The sequence below is a fragment of the Cyanistes caeruleus genome, chromosome 11, assembly GCF_971803275.1.
Source record: "Cyanistes caeruleus chromosome 11, bCyaCae1.hap1.1, whole genome shotgun sequence".
In the NCBI taxonomy this organism is placed as follows: Eukaryota; Metazoa; Chordata; class Aves; order Passeriformes; family Paridae; genus Cyanistes; species Cyanistes caeruleus.
This window is the reverse complement of record NC_141711.1, coordinates 14,601,878-14,616,051: the sequence shown is the minus strand read 5'-3', so window position 1 is coordinate 14,616,051 and position 14,174 is coordinate 14,601,878. Positions and strand designations below refer to the sequence as shown.

The 14,174-nt window shown below is 48.3% G+C and overlaps 1 long non-coding RNA gene across 1 annotated transcript; it reads left to right on the top strand.

Moving 5' to 3' along the window:
* Positions 1 to 5,648: 5,648 nt before the first annotated feature.
* Positions 5,649 to 13,212, top strand: LOC147651023 (uncharacterized). Its single transcript, XR_015274810.1, has 2 exons — positions 5,649 to 12,285; positions 12,354 to 13,212. It is a non-coding gene; the product is annotated as an uncharacterized LOC147651023 (long non-coding RNA).
* Positions 13,213 to 14,174: the final 962 nt, after the last annotated feature.

Below are 14,174 nucleotides of genomic sequence, written 5' to 3'. Positions count from 1 at the left end.
GGTATCAGTCAGAACCCTGCTGAAGAGTGTCGAGTGGAAAGTGTCACATGGGAAAAACTAAAAGGATGAACACTCAGCCATGCTGTGAGCAGAGTGGGCAGAGGGACATCAACCTTCCCAGAGAAACTCCTGCTGACAGAAGAGTTTGATCAGCACAGGCAAGCACAGAACTGCCCAGTCCTTCTTCTAAAGCTCTATGCTCTCAGGAGCTTTGCACCTCCTAAAGACCCAGAGTTGGCTTCTCTCCTTCCCACACACCATTCCTGCACATGGTAGAGAGGAATGCCAGGTAAGTGTGACCAGAGCAGACCACAGAACCCCAGATATCTGTTACATTTGCTGCCTTTACATGCAGAAGGGAAGGTTGCCCCTGTTTGCAGAATGTCAGGGCAGCCCTTGTTCCAACCAGCATTAACTCCATGGCACCCACCTGACCATCTCCCCTGCAGCACTTTCCCCTCTGAACAGACTATAATTATTAGAGCTAGACATTCCTGCAGTGAATTGAGCTGTGTGAGGGGATAGTGGTTCTTTGTATTTCCAAGCCAGTTGAAGCAGGCAGAACCAAATAGTGGTGGGCCCACTGCCCACCACCCAAACCAATTGCTTTCTTGCACAGATCATTTGCCCTTCCAACATCTCAGACAGAGAATGAAGTTCCTGACTTACTTTCTGTCTTGTGCCAGCAGGAGCTCAGCCTTTGCTGCACCTCTTTTTGTGCTACCGTGACATGGTCAAGTTTGTGTTGGGACATTTGTCTTGCTGAGGCCACTAAAGTACAAATGGGACATTAAAGACGCAAAGTTATATAAGAAGACAGTTTTCCACTGTTCAAATAGGACAGAACAACCAGGAAGGTTTACTGTTCAAACAGTTTATTATCAATTCTATCTAGTTGTGTCTGTTAGACTTAATATCCATACTGTGCTCCAAGAGGCTCTAGAAACATGGGAGCAGCTGCCAGTGGAGATGGATGGGCTTCAGCAGACACCTGCATGTCCCTCCACACTGACCATCTGGGCTTCTGGAGGGGCCTTTCATCCAACCCCGCTGCACAAAGGGCTCTCTGTTTGAGGGCAGCTCTCCTTTTGCACATTCTCAGCAGCCAGGGATGTGCTCTGTTAAAGCTGGGGTTATAGTAGTAGAGGATCTAAAACAAGGAAAAGAGTTAGTTGCTACTATTCCAAGACTGGAAAAACACAAGCTACAAGAACTAGGACAGTCTGAATTGCAAAAGAGGAGTACAGCTAAGGAAAAGGACTTTGAGGGCCATGTGGAACTTAAAGCTCAGGCTAAAGCATTATGTGACCATTGTTCAGCCATCACAACTGAGGTTTTGCCCTCCTGGGGGCCAAAACAGAACAACTGCTTTCAAAAGCTAAATATCACTGTTTCTCTGCAGATTCAATGCAGATGTGAGCAGGCAGGTAATCCCATGATACTTGGATGCATCTGCTTGGCATTGAGTGCCACAGGGAGGTTTCAGATTTGGTATAGCAAAACACGGAGCAAAGACATTCAGAGAAATCAGGTTACACTGAGTCTGTCTGTCCCTTAAACAGGTTCAAACTCAGCAGGTCTCACTGCAATGTATCTTATCCACATTTCTACTAGTCAGAAAGACTCACTCAAACCTGCCTGAGCACAGACCGAAAAGGAAATGAAAACCAGGCTACCCACTCCCATCCCCACCTGTTCTATGGCAAGGCCTTATTTACTGTGAAGGTCCCTCTCTCCCCTCAGATTATCACAAGCATCAGTAGCTGTGCAGAGCAGCTGCTGTACCTGGCTGTGAGCAGAAGCTGCTGCTTCCTCTGATAGGAATTCAGGCAGGGAGGCAGATCTTTGGAAATCCCGCTGCACTTTGGTGAATCCATAGAGGTTCAGCTGGCGAATAACACTCTTGATGTGCCGTGTGTTAAAAACCCGCTGACAAGCTCCCCTGCCCAGCACCTCCACTTTGAAGAGATCTTTGTTGATGGCCACACATTTTCCACCCTCACTCCACCAAATGGACCGAAACTGGTCACTTTCCAGCATTTTCCAAAGCTTTTGTGGAAAGCAGAGGGGCAAGAATCGATTGTCTTTGCCTGTGCTCTCACTGGAAACAGCAAGAGCTTGTTTGGTCTCATGTCTGTCATTGCCAGGCCGGACGTCCCACTCATCCTCCATCGCTTGTACGGCAGTGTCACAGGGCACAGTTTCCCCCTGTCCTGGAAGGCCAGGAGAAGCCATGTCAGCCCACTGCCCCAGTGCATCTGGAGCAGAAAGGGGTGGTGTTTCTGTGGGAATCAGCTCATTTTTCTATTCTTACAGGTGAACTGAAGCTTCCCTAATTGGCCATCACCCTGCACAGGCATACCTCATTCTCCCAGTCAGTGGGCAAAAGCCAACTGGCCATGGCTAACTATGGGTTCCAATGGAATGTTCTGGCATATCACTGTGGTGCCTGTGCCGTGGGGACATTGCAGGGGACATCTCAGTGATGGCTGGCAGCGGTGCCCTGGCAGGGGGAGCGGCCTGAGGAGAAACTGCTGAAGGGAACTTGTTGCTTCTCTGCCCCAGAGCCAGCAGTGGTGGGAGTGCAGAGCCCAGCAGTGTCCACTGAGCTGTCCTGAAGGGCTGTGGGCAACCAGAGGCCTGGGCCGTGTCTGGCTGCAGCAGGAGTGGGTCCCCAGGGAGGAGTGGGGATGGCTGCAGCCTTGGGCACCCTGGGGCCCTGTTTGGGGAGCTTTCTGGCTGGGCCCCTCTGACACCTGCAGAAATGTCATTGTGGAAATCAGGGAGAGAGGCCAGACCAGGGGACCAGCCCAAAGGACTGCACTACACAGCACAGGGGCAATGTGGGACAGCCCAGCCCTGATGCCAAAGGTGGAGGCCAGCCAGGGCCTGACTGCTGGTGGTGGTGACAGAGATGAAGCATCCCAGACATTCTCCAGGGCCTGCATATGCAGGGACATGTGTTAGGGATTAGCTGTGTTACCTTGGCAAGTACAGGCTTTCTGTGAGCAGACACCTGTGTGTCCTGTGCAGGAGCTGGTGTGAACACCTCTTCCTCCATGCCAGCAGTGGTTCCCTGGACAGGCCAAAGATCCTGGCAGCTTCCTGAGGGGCAGCTTTCCTCCACCACCTCATCCAGGCACAATGCAGCTGGGGCTCTTATTTTGTGGCCCACTCTTGGCTTGTAGTCCTCCAGCACTTCGGGATGAGTCTTGAAGCTGTGCTAAACAGAATCATAGAAGCTAGAAAATGCAGGGGAGGAGAGTTAATTGTAACCAGTTCAAGCCTGAAAAACAAAAATACATAATAACTTAGACTTTAGTCTTGGACAAAAGCCAAACCTGAGTATTGAAGGAGACAGAGGAAGGTTTGGATAGGTTTGAAACCTCAGGCTTGGGCTGATGTTACAATATGGTTCTGTTGAGTGATAACCAATCCGGGGTTTTTACCTGAGCGAGTCTACAGAGCTGTCCTGAAGGGCTGGGGGCAAGGAGAGGCTTGGGCCATGTTCAGCTGCACCCAGGAATGGTTCCCCAAAGAGCAGCAGGGACAGCTGCAGCCTGGGACATCCCAGTGCCCTGGAAACCTTTCCAGCTGCACCCCTCTGACACCTGCAGAAACACCCTGACAGTCTGCACCTTTTGTGATTCACTGGAGAAACACCTTACAAGCTCCCTGGTAACAAGCTAACCTTCCAATTGGATATGAAAAGTTCTGCCAAGCTAGGGGAAAGGGTTTCCCTTGTAGAAACACATTGCAGCAAGCCTTAGTGTGGAGTAAGCACTCTTTGTGCCAGCAAGATCAATACCAAACAACCTTGGTACCCAGTTCTGAGCTGCTTCTTGTCTCCCTCTTGCAGCCCTCACTGCAGTGAGGCAGTTTGGCTGTAGCATTCTGTCATCTGTCTAAGAGGGGAGGCTATTTCTGAGGTTCCAGAGACCCAGCAGAAGGCTGAGAGCCCAGAACAACCCCTGAGCTCACCTTGATAGTACTGCCAGGTTGCTGTTCTCTAACAATCTGCTCTAAACACTGGCTAAGTTTAGAAACAGTGCTAAAAGCAGGCTTGTCGTGGTCATGCCAATGAATGAAGAGCTTGTCAACAGAGGGAGAATCACCAGCAGCACAAGGGAGAAGTATAAACATGACTATATTTCCTCTATAGAATGGTTTATATCTAGGTGTGCATCCTTCAAACTGCTGCAACAGAGCTTTAATACTATATTAGGGGCTAGAAAATTGGAGGATCAGAGGATATTTCACTGTGCAGCTCCAGTCTTTTGCAAATGGATGTGAATCGTCCATTTAAAACACAGATTCAACAAGCCAGTTCCTAACATGTTCTGACCCTTAAAAAGTGTCCATATTCAGCTTTTGACTTCAGCTTTATCTCCAGAAAATCCTCAATAATCTAGGCTTAGTCCAAAGGTGAAGCTCACCAAGTATTCACAGAAGACAAGGAACAGCAACATGCAGTTGTTGGCAGCAGGGCAAACCCTCAGGGGTGAAGAGCCAGCACCCAGTGATCACAGCACCACCTCTCCCAACTCAGCCTTCAGGAAGTGAGTTGTTGTGTTTCTGTGAAAGCAGAAAGGGGAGAAAAGGTGCTGGTTCTCACAGGAAGATGGGCAAGTCAAAAAAGAAAGGGAGGTGCTATAGCTGCAGTGAGTTTGGGGTGTGCTGCTTTGAGTTATCCTGAGGTATAGGAAAAGCCTGTAGATGTAGGAGTCTCCTGCAACACCTCAGGCCTTCTCAGACAAATTTATCTCCCACTGCAAGTCACCCAGTTCTGCATTTCTTGGTTGGGTTTACTCCCTCTTGGAGAGCACATTCCTCTGCCTCTACCTTTCAGCTCAATGCCAGGTCTGCAATGTGTCTCATAGATAAACTAAGCCCTGGCAAAACCAAGCACATTCTTGTCTAGCACCATACCTTGACCCACTGATAAGTTCTTTTTTCATCATCTCCTGGAGATGTGGGAAGCAGCTGGAACCAGGATCCATGAGAGGAAGCAACAGCATTTCAGGCATTTCAAAAATAGAAAGATCAGAAAGGTTAGGCTTGAACCAAGTGAGGCAGACAAAGCACATAACCCCTGCCAGGAGGATGAGCAATGCAAACAGTGGATGCCTGCATCTGAAGGAAAGATTTTCCCCAGTCACAGCAGAGGAATATGTTTTAAGTAGCTGCCTTTTGGTCTTCTGTTTTGTTTACTCTTTCAAAGACAAAACCAAAAGTGACGCCATACCCTACTTTATTAAGTGCAGAAGGAAGCATCTGGGAACGGCAGCAAAACATGACACAGTCCAGACTAGCCTAAACAGAGACACGCACAGGCCGTCCTGCTCAGCCTGCTGAATATGTAGATATTTATCTATTACAGCCTGCTACCACAGGTGAACACAAAATACCTGCTGGGCTTCAGGATGCTCCAAGCAGCCGGAGGAGCACAGGGGGAATAACATCACACTCAGCTGCTCCTCAGGGGTTGTTTGATCCCTTGAATAGCCACTGCTGCACAGAAGGACCAGACCCTCAGCTGGTGGGAGCAGATCCCACAGCCTCTGCCATAGCTGTTCTCATGCTGGCTCCAGTTCAAGGGCTGTATGGCTACTGCCCAGTTGTCAAGCTCCTGGCAACTTCTAGCCTGTGCCAAGCAGAAGCTGAGGAGCAGAATGAGGAAGTGATCCACTGAAACTTGTTCTGTGTGAGGGACTTCCCCAGAGCACAAGAAAGGCATTGCCTGCCCAGTAAAGTGCCACACTAAACCTGGAGAATGGCCAAGCTCTGGTTCAAGCTGGCTGATTTGATCACAGAAGCCAGTACCTCTGCCAAGTGCAGGCACTGGCTGAACACTTGTAATAAGAGCTGAGGTGGCAGGCCAGTTTTTCCTAACTCCTGTTATTTTTATTGTGTATCTTTCAGTATTTTGTGTTAACCTGAAGAGAGATGGTGTCCAGTTTCAGGGGGTAGAAGAACTTCATGCTAAGAACATCCAGTTTTATTTTCCTACTTAAACAGAGTGGTCCAAACCTAGTGGTGCAAACCTGGATGCACCAAAAAGGTCCTAACTATAAGGCAAGGGGGAACTACTTCACTTGCTAAATCAACTTATTGAACAATTAGGGTTGGCAGCATTTAGTTCTGTCAAATTACCCCAATTATTCTAATTAGCAAATATTTTTTAGAAATTGCAGAGGTACAGTAAAGGACCAGCAGAGGAAGGGATAGGCTGTTTCAACTGCAACTGTCCTGACCTTCAGGGAAAACTCTCTCTAGCACAACATGGTTGCCATAAATACTTACACCATGACAAAAGATGTCAGAAATGCAGGCTGTTGACATTACAGGATACTCAGCCAAAGCAAAACCGTATGGCTTTCAAACTGTGAGTTTAAAGACCAGCAAGTTTCATGACAGTGTGATATGCTATCCCGGAGTTTAGAGGGCAGGAAAGTGCAGCTGACATTGAACAAAAATACACTATTTTCTTTTAAGGAAGTTAGTTTCCAAATGACATGGAACTGTTGAACTCATTGCCAAGTTTCAGGTTTAAACTAAGAAAGTTCATAAAAGTTCATCAAGGCAGAGTTCCCCAGAACTTTAATTCTTTTAATGACTAACCCATTTTTTTGTTTGGTTTTTTTTGTTTGTTTTTTGTTGTTTTTTTGTGTTTTTGTTTGTTTGTTAGAGTTTTTTTGTGGGGTTTTTTTTTCCCCTTAATTCCTGGTCTATATCCTCTGGCTCAGAAGATTGCCAGGAGCACAGTGCACACCAGCATCTTCATTTAGAGTCTGCTGCTAGCTGGATGGACATTTGCTCTGACTCACTTGACACATACAATCAGCCAAGACTGAAGTATTCATGGTTCAGTGTTGTTTGTGCAAAACAAAGCCTCATTTGGCAGTGTGGGATTTCACAGGCTCATTTCTCAAATGTCTTCTCAGAGAGTTCAGTTCCTCCTTCTGTCTCTTGTGAGTCTGAAAAGACAGAGTACCACCCCAAGGAGGGCAGACACAGGGCTGCCCTGCTTCTTGTTTGTAAAGTATTACAACACTGGGCAAGCAAATGGTCCAACCTTGTATGAAAAGACATCTTAGATAAATCCTGTGCACAGAATTAATCACACTGCTGTTGCAAGCACGGGAGTCATGAATAAAAATGACCCAAAGAAGAGGAGGATGACAATTTTCCATCAGGGTTTATTTACTCTAATTATAAACAGAGATTCCCAGCTCTCTTAAGCAATGCCAAACAATGAGCACTTATTACCTGTGGCCTGTAATCTTAGCTGAGGACTATGCTAGAGCAGATTTTCTGCCACATATCTGGAGTGGGCTGCCTTGATCTTACAACTTCAACAGCAAAAGCATCATTTTACTGTTACTGCTGAATATGTGTTTATTGCACACTTACAGAAACATTTCCTTGCTACTGTAAAGAGGTACCCTGATATAACCTCCAGATGTCATAAGGTAAAGGTTCCTGCTGCCAACCCCACCTCTTAAGGTATAAGCTCTTATACTTGTCCAGTGTGGTACAAAACTCTGCCCCTGAGCTGAGCTGAGGTCTCTGTTGTACTGGTGAAACCAGCATTCACAACTGATCAGGTAGACAACCTGAGATATCTGAGTGGTTTTCTTAGGAATGGGTGACTACTTACACAGATTGTGCAATTGCTCTGCCTCTGCTCTGCAAACACAGCCTGATGTCCAAACAGCAGTGTCTGTAACAGCCTGACTCTGTATTGATATCATTTGCGTGCGCTTTGTAAATAAACAAATAGTGACTCACAAGTGACAGGCATGGAGAAACACAGGGCAGGGGTTATAGCACAGGCTAAGTCATCACCTTCTCATCTGTCCAGGCACACAGTACAGAAGGGGCCTGGCTGCAGCAGGGTAATGCCACAGTAACAGCAACCCTGGCTGCCAAGGCCAACCCTCACTCCAGCATCTCAGTGACATTTGGCCTAACTGGCAACAGCATCCCTGGCCTGGCAGGATACCCCCCAAAGGTGGACATTCACACTATATCCTCACCCAAAAGCACCTCTTTCCCCAGCACTGCATGTCCCATCCACCCTTCAGATTGCTACACTCAATTAGCACTGGGCAAGTGAAAAAAAGTACAGGATATATAGAGATTAATGTTTAACCTTTTCCTGCCTTACACTACTGGCAAATAGCTGCAAGCAATACAGGATTTTTTTCCCACTCATTTTCCACTCATTTCCACTTGGTGAGCAATTTTGTTTCCTCTGCCAGGCAAGGAGCTCCCTAAACAGCAGACCTAAAGAAACCAGGTGCCTCATGCATTTAGTATTTGGGTAATTAGTTTTCCTCATGGCTGCCACAGTTCAAGTCTGCTACAGCCAGCCTGTTTCTTCATCAGTGGATTGTAAGGTCTCTATCAACTGGCTTTGTGGTTTCAGAGATCTCTTATGAACCTTTAAAAGCTTTACTGTGCTTTGAGCTTTCCACTGAACTGAAGCATGGCCACGTTCAAAGCCACTGGCAGGCAGTCAGCACAACCACAGTACAACAGTGTGCCCTCACAGAGTTCAGCTTGAAACAAATGCAAACAGAAGACAAGAGCAAATCATATCCTAGCCCGGCAAAAATCATTTAAAACACAGGAGAATTGCAAAACCAAATCTGAAAAGGCACCAAATCAGAAGATTCTTGTTTGTAGGCTCGTCTCTTCAATTCTTAGAGATGTAGCCTGAACAAAGCACTTGAACAGTTATGACCTAGTGACTGGATCTTCAGCCCTGAGCACCCAGAGCATAGGGAAGCTCTTCAGTCCAAGTCTCCTTCTCCAACCACCAACAGTAGCCAGCCACAACTGCCTGGCATAAACCCTCTTGTCACAAGAGGAGAGTCAGTGCTTTATCCTTGCAGCCCATCACCGTGCAGGACAGCCTGGTACTGCCGGAGAAGCTGGATATGAATGGATGGCTGATTCATGCTGGGACACTGGGCCATTTTCTTGTCCCCCCAAGCACGACCTCACCCAGCACAAGAGAGCTGTGAAACCAGTTCCCTGCACGGTCCCACTCCAGTGGGCTGAACAACCAGAGATGTCAGAGGCTTACTTGGAGGCTGTGATCCTTAAGGCTTTGTCTGGTTGTAATTAAGGCACCTCCTAGGGAGGATGTGCTGCCTGCTTTACCCAGCAGTGTCTGGGCAAGGCTGTGCAGGGATAGAGACAGAGGCTGCAAGGGCCTACTTTGCAGGCTGCAGAAAGAACAGAGGCATGCTAAGACCATCACATTGAGGTTCCAGTGGCATCATCTTGCCTCCTTACCTCCTTCAACCTGCAACCAGAGGTGCACAGTCATCTCCAAGTCCTCCCTCTCTTGCCCAGCTCTGTTCCTCACTCATTCCTGCCCTGGGCAGGCCAGGTCTGTGCTGGGGCCTCTGCACCACCCCAGAGGTGGAAGCCAAGATCTGAGCATTGGCAGGTTGGGGTGTGCAGGAAAGAACAACCCCAGGTTGCAGGGAGCTCACTGCAATACAAAGAGCCGAGGTGGTTTATCTCTTCAAGAGCCCCTTTCTTTTCCACAGAACAACTGAAGCTTCCAAGAGAAGTAACAGGTGGGACAACTACTTGCTAGCAGCCCAAATCATTATCCAAGACTCAGGCTGGTGTTTGCTTCAAAGACTCTCCATGTTCCAGTACAGCTCACCCACTGCCCACAAGTTTTACAACATCTGAAGCTACAGTAACCGTTAAACTGCTGTTCGTGCTTTGGGCAAAACCCTGCATTGAACAATACCAAGACTTATCTTGATACTAGCAAAGCACAGCTGAGCAAATGGGAGATGTGCTCTCACAACAGGAAGCTGTGCACAGCCCCAGGCCAGGCAGAGTGCTGTCAAGGCCCCCGTGTCAAGGGACCAAGTCCAAGGGCCACCTAACCTTATCTCTTATCCAGACCAACACCAGACACTTCCCAAAGAGGTGCAGGAACCCCAACCTGCCTGCATAGGTTCTGACCTGGCCCCCAGCACCTCAGGACTGGTTTATGTCTGGACAGTATCACCCAAGTTTCTTGCAGGAAAGCATCCCTATTGATTCCAACACCAGGTTGCCTTGTTTTCCATTTCAGAACCTGAGCTGGACGCTCTGTTTTGCTAAATTTATGGTCCCACCAACTTCTGAAGACAATGAGACACACACGAGTAAGCTCAGTTAACCAGTGGCTAAAAGGATTTTCTCACAGCCCAATCATCCTTTAGTTAAGCTCCATGATTTCATGGCAACAAGCCCCAGATAGGCTGGAGATGTTGGGAACAGGAGGTTCTTCCCAGTTACCACACAATACATATTTTTCCTGGGTGGCTATTTGTTGCCACCAGTCGTGCTGAGAACAGCACTGTTCCCTGTGGCATAGTGGATTCAATTTATAATAAAACCAAAAAGAGAAAAAATAGGGCAGCTTTGACAAGATCTGCTTGACTCACCCCTGCTGCTGTGTTTAATATTGTTGTAGAATTGCTCCATGCAGGGAGCAATTTAGAAAAAGCTTGATGAGGAAAAGCTTGTGATGAGGAAAGCTCATCTGCTTTCCTTTAGAGCAGCTGCCTGCCCAGGACAGATGCACTTGTCACGTATGTGGAGATGGCTCATGCATACTAAAGGAACAACTCATTCAATAATCACACATTTATGAGACAGTTTCTAATCAAATCCTTCCTCCAAGCACAGATAACAAGCCATCCTCAACACTCTCACCACAAGTACATGACAGCTCCAGGACTCTGCTGTCTCCAGCACACCACAGCCTCATTGTGCAAGGACCCACCAAGCCAGTGTAACAATCCCAGCCTCAGGGCACCCATCCCCTGCTCAGAAAATCTTGTGCTAGGAATGTACCCTAATCCTACATCTTGACTGAGATTTCCAAGCTGTGTGCAGTACACTGGCAGATCACATGGCAGTGCCTCCAGCTAAGACACAAGCTTGCTGCCTGCTTCCTTAATGCTCTGCTCCATGTGAGTTCACAAAGCATGGGAGATGTCCTGTTACTGCAGGTGAAAAAACGTCATTCTGTTCAAAATTTCATTGCTGTGCTGCTTCCTGCATTGACTTTTCCAGACTACCATGGTGTGATGGGGCAAGGACTGCCTACGCTCGGGTGAGACAGTGGGAGAGCTGTGGTCTGCAGAGAGCTCTTCAAATACTAAATAGAAACCACCAAGATCAAGACACTGAAGAGGAAGGACAGTCCAGTCACAGACAGATATGCTTTATCAAGCCAGCACAGCACATGCTGGTATAAAGCCAGGAGCAAAGGCTGCAGGAGGCTGTATCTGAAACAGTGTGCAGCTCTGCAAGAACCTGTGATCTGGGAAAAAGTCAGTGCACCTTCAAGCACAAGAGGTGGTGCCAGGAGCCTTCTGCAAGTTGGAGAGGCTTCAGTCACTCAGCTTTAGGCCAGGTGAATGGGGAGGGGACCCAGCAAACAGCAAGGCAGATGCAGGCAGAGCTGTCTGTTCACGGCACAGCCCACCTCCACACACACCTTTTCATCGCCAAAAATGCAGCATACTGAAATCTCATTTTACAATTACAAGATTGTGTTGCCTCACCTTGATTATGAGTGAAGCCTTTGAGTGATTTTAGCTTCTTCTGTCAAACCTGGCTGTCCCAAAAACATGGTATTTCTATGTGCTTGAAGGGAAAGAAATACCGTAGTGAGCAGGGAGAGAGGGGAGCTACATTCCTGCTCCTGCCAAGAAAAAGCTGCAGCTCTCACCTGCCAGAGATTTGAGGCTGTCTCCCACTGAGCTGATATTTAGTAGGTGATTTGTGAGAGAAATGAGCATAGTGAGGGATACTAAGATTTACTGCATCAGAGGCAAGTACAAGTGAAGTTGGACTTCATCAAACCTCTTGTGCACAGAGCAACTTGTCCCTTGCTTACCTTACAGTCAGGAGTTTATGCTAAGGGCTTTCTCTTTTCTCAGTGGGTATCACAAGGTGTCAGCTCTGCTACAAGCATAGTGGAGCAGGGTAATGGCACCAGCACAACACTGAGATGAATTTTGGTTGAGGTCCCAGTTTTACTTTTGGCATCCAAAGGCATTTGCTTGTTCTGTGTCCCCTTGTCACCCTGGCAGAACAGCTGTGTCCCAGCAGGGACTGCTCCTCCAGCAACATGGCACCAGTCTCTGCTGTGCAGGCACATGACCAAGGTAAAGACAAGCAGAAACCACCTCCTCTTTACCAAAACCAAGCCCAAGGAAGTCAATAAAGGACAAACAACCCCTAATCACTGAAGTCAAGCTCCTATTGCCTAACTTAATGCACTGTTCCCCCCCAACACAGGGCACTGTGCTTGCTTTTAGGGTATCACATATCCCTACAGCCTCAGAGCTTCCCCTCTCCATCTGCTCTGCCCAGGGTGAGTGAAAGAACAGGCCATGTTGCCTGACACCTCACCCAGGAAAACCTCCCATGCTTTTCTGGCAAGAACTGCTGTGTGGAGGATTCATGCTGGATGTCTCCTACTTTTGAAATTGTTTTTTTTTTCTGGTTGATGCTGACCTACATAATAAGCAGGTCACTGGAACACAAGAGATGTTTTTCAAGGCAGAGGAGAAAAGCCAGGTAAGCACCCCCACCAGGCAGGCTTCTGAGGACAAAGTGCTGACTCCCTGGGGTCCCACTCCGCAGCCTCCTTCATGCTCCTCTATCCAAAACCAGCAGGAGCTGCTGGGATACCACTGGGGATATGGACAGACTGTGAGCAGAACATCAGGCTACTTAAAGCTCCCAGGGAGACTGAGGGGAGCTTCAGGAACACAAACCTCCCTCACATGAACAGTATACAGGCCACGTGCAGTCCCTGTGCACGAGGCTGGGAGCTCATGCCTCACACAATGGCCTGGCTGTGTGGGACTTAATCCCTTGGGCAAGGCAGGCTCCCACCAAACCAGCAGCAACGGGAGGGAAGGAGAGAGCAAGAAGAACCCTGTGGCGCAAACCCCTCCCCGGCAGAAGGAAGGGCTGGGTTATAGCAGGTCTGCAGAGCACAGGAACACAGGATTGAGACATTGCCAGCTGGAACAGTGCTCTACCTGAAAATCTGGCAGGTGAAAAGCAGCGTTAGAAGAGCTTGAACTCAATTTGCTTCTCAAGCTCTAGTCATCATTGCTGTTTCTTTATGGGGAGCATCCCTAAGGACTTGCCACAATAAAACACAAACTAGAAATGAGAAATATTTGAGTAGCCAAGAGAAAAGAGGTCCTGGAATAACCTTTCAGTATCCATATGGTTTGAGGTATGGCAGCATGGAACTGGACTGTCTCAGGATGTATCCAGCACCATCCTCCCTCACCTTGCAGCTGATCTCTTCCCTGCTCCTGAACAGGAGACACTCCTGAGAAAGGTCAGTGCCAGCATATCCAATCCCCACACCAACTGTGGCACTGCAAGCAGGAAGCAGCGAGTCACCTACCCACAGGTAAAGCAGGGCTCTATCAGAGAAATTAATGTAATGTGATCCTTCCTGCGGATCAGTCAGTCCCAGAGGGATACACAGAGCAAGTAACCAGAGCAGGCAAGGATAAGAAGCTCTCTCAAACGGTCTGATGGCTCAGTGAGCTCCAGTGACAACAGTGCAAGTCTGGTAACTAGGTCACAGTTATGATCCTTAATTAATCCTGAAGAGACCCCATCTGCCATGGGGAAAATGACAGATAAGGTGGCTCATTAAGCACAGAAGCAGGCCAGGGGTAATGCCAGACCCCAGCCAAGCAGCAGCTGCCTTTCCCAGCCTGCTCCCTGCCAAGCTTTTTGCCAGCAGACACACCAGGCTCTCCCCATCTCCCCTGAGGAAACAACACTCAGAGCTCTTCACAAGTCCCTGCCCAAACCACACTGACATAATCCACAACACAGGAGAGAGATGAAATTGAAAACAGACCAGGGCAGGCAGACATGAGGCTTCAGCAGAGGAACTGTACCAAATCCTGATGGACAGCTGAACCTTGGATCCCTGAGCTGTGCTTCACCTGCAGCCCTGCTCTTCTCTACATGTCCCTGTGCTGGGTGGGGTGTGCTATCCCAAGTCACTTCTTCCCACAACTCCTCTGGGAGATGCCAAGAGATACCAACTTCCCTTCTTGGCCTGCCTCAGCTTGCACAGAGGCAGTCACAGCCCTGGC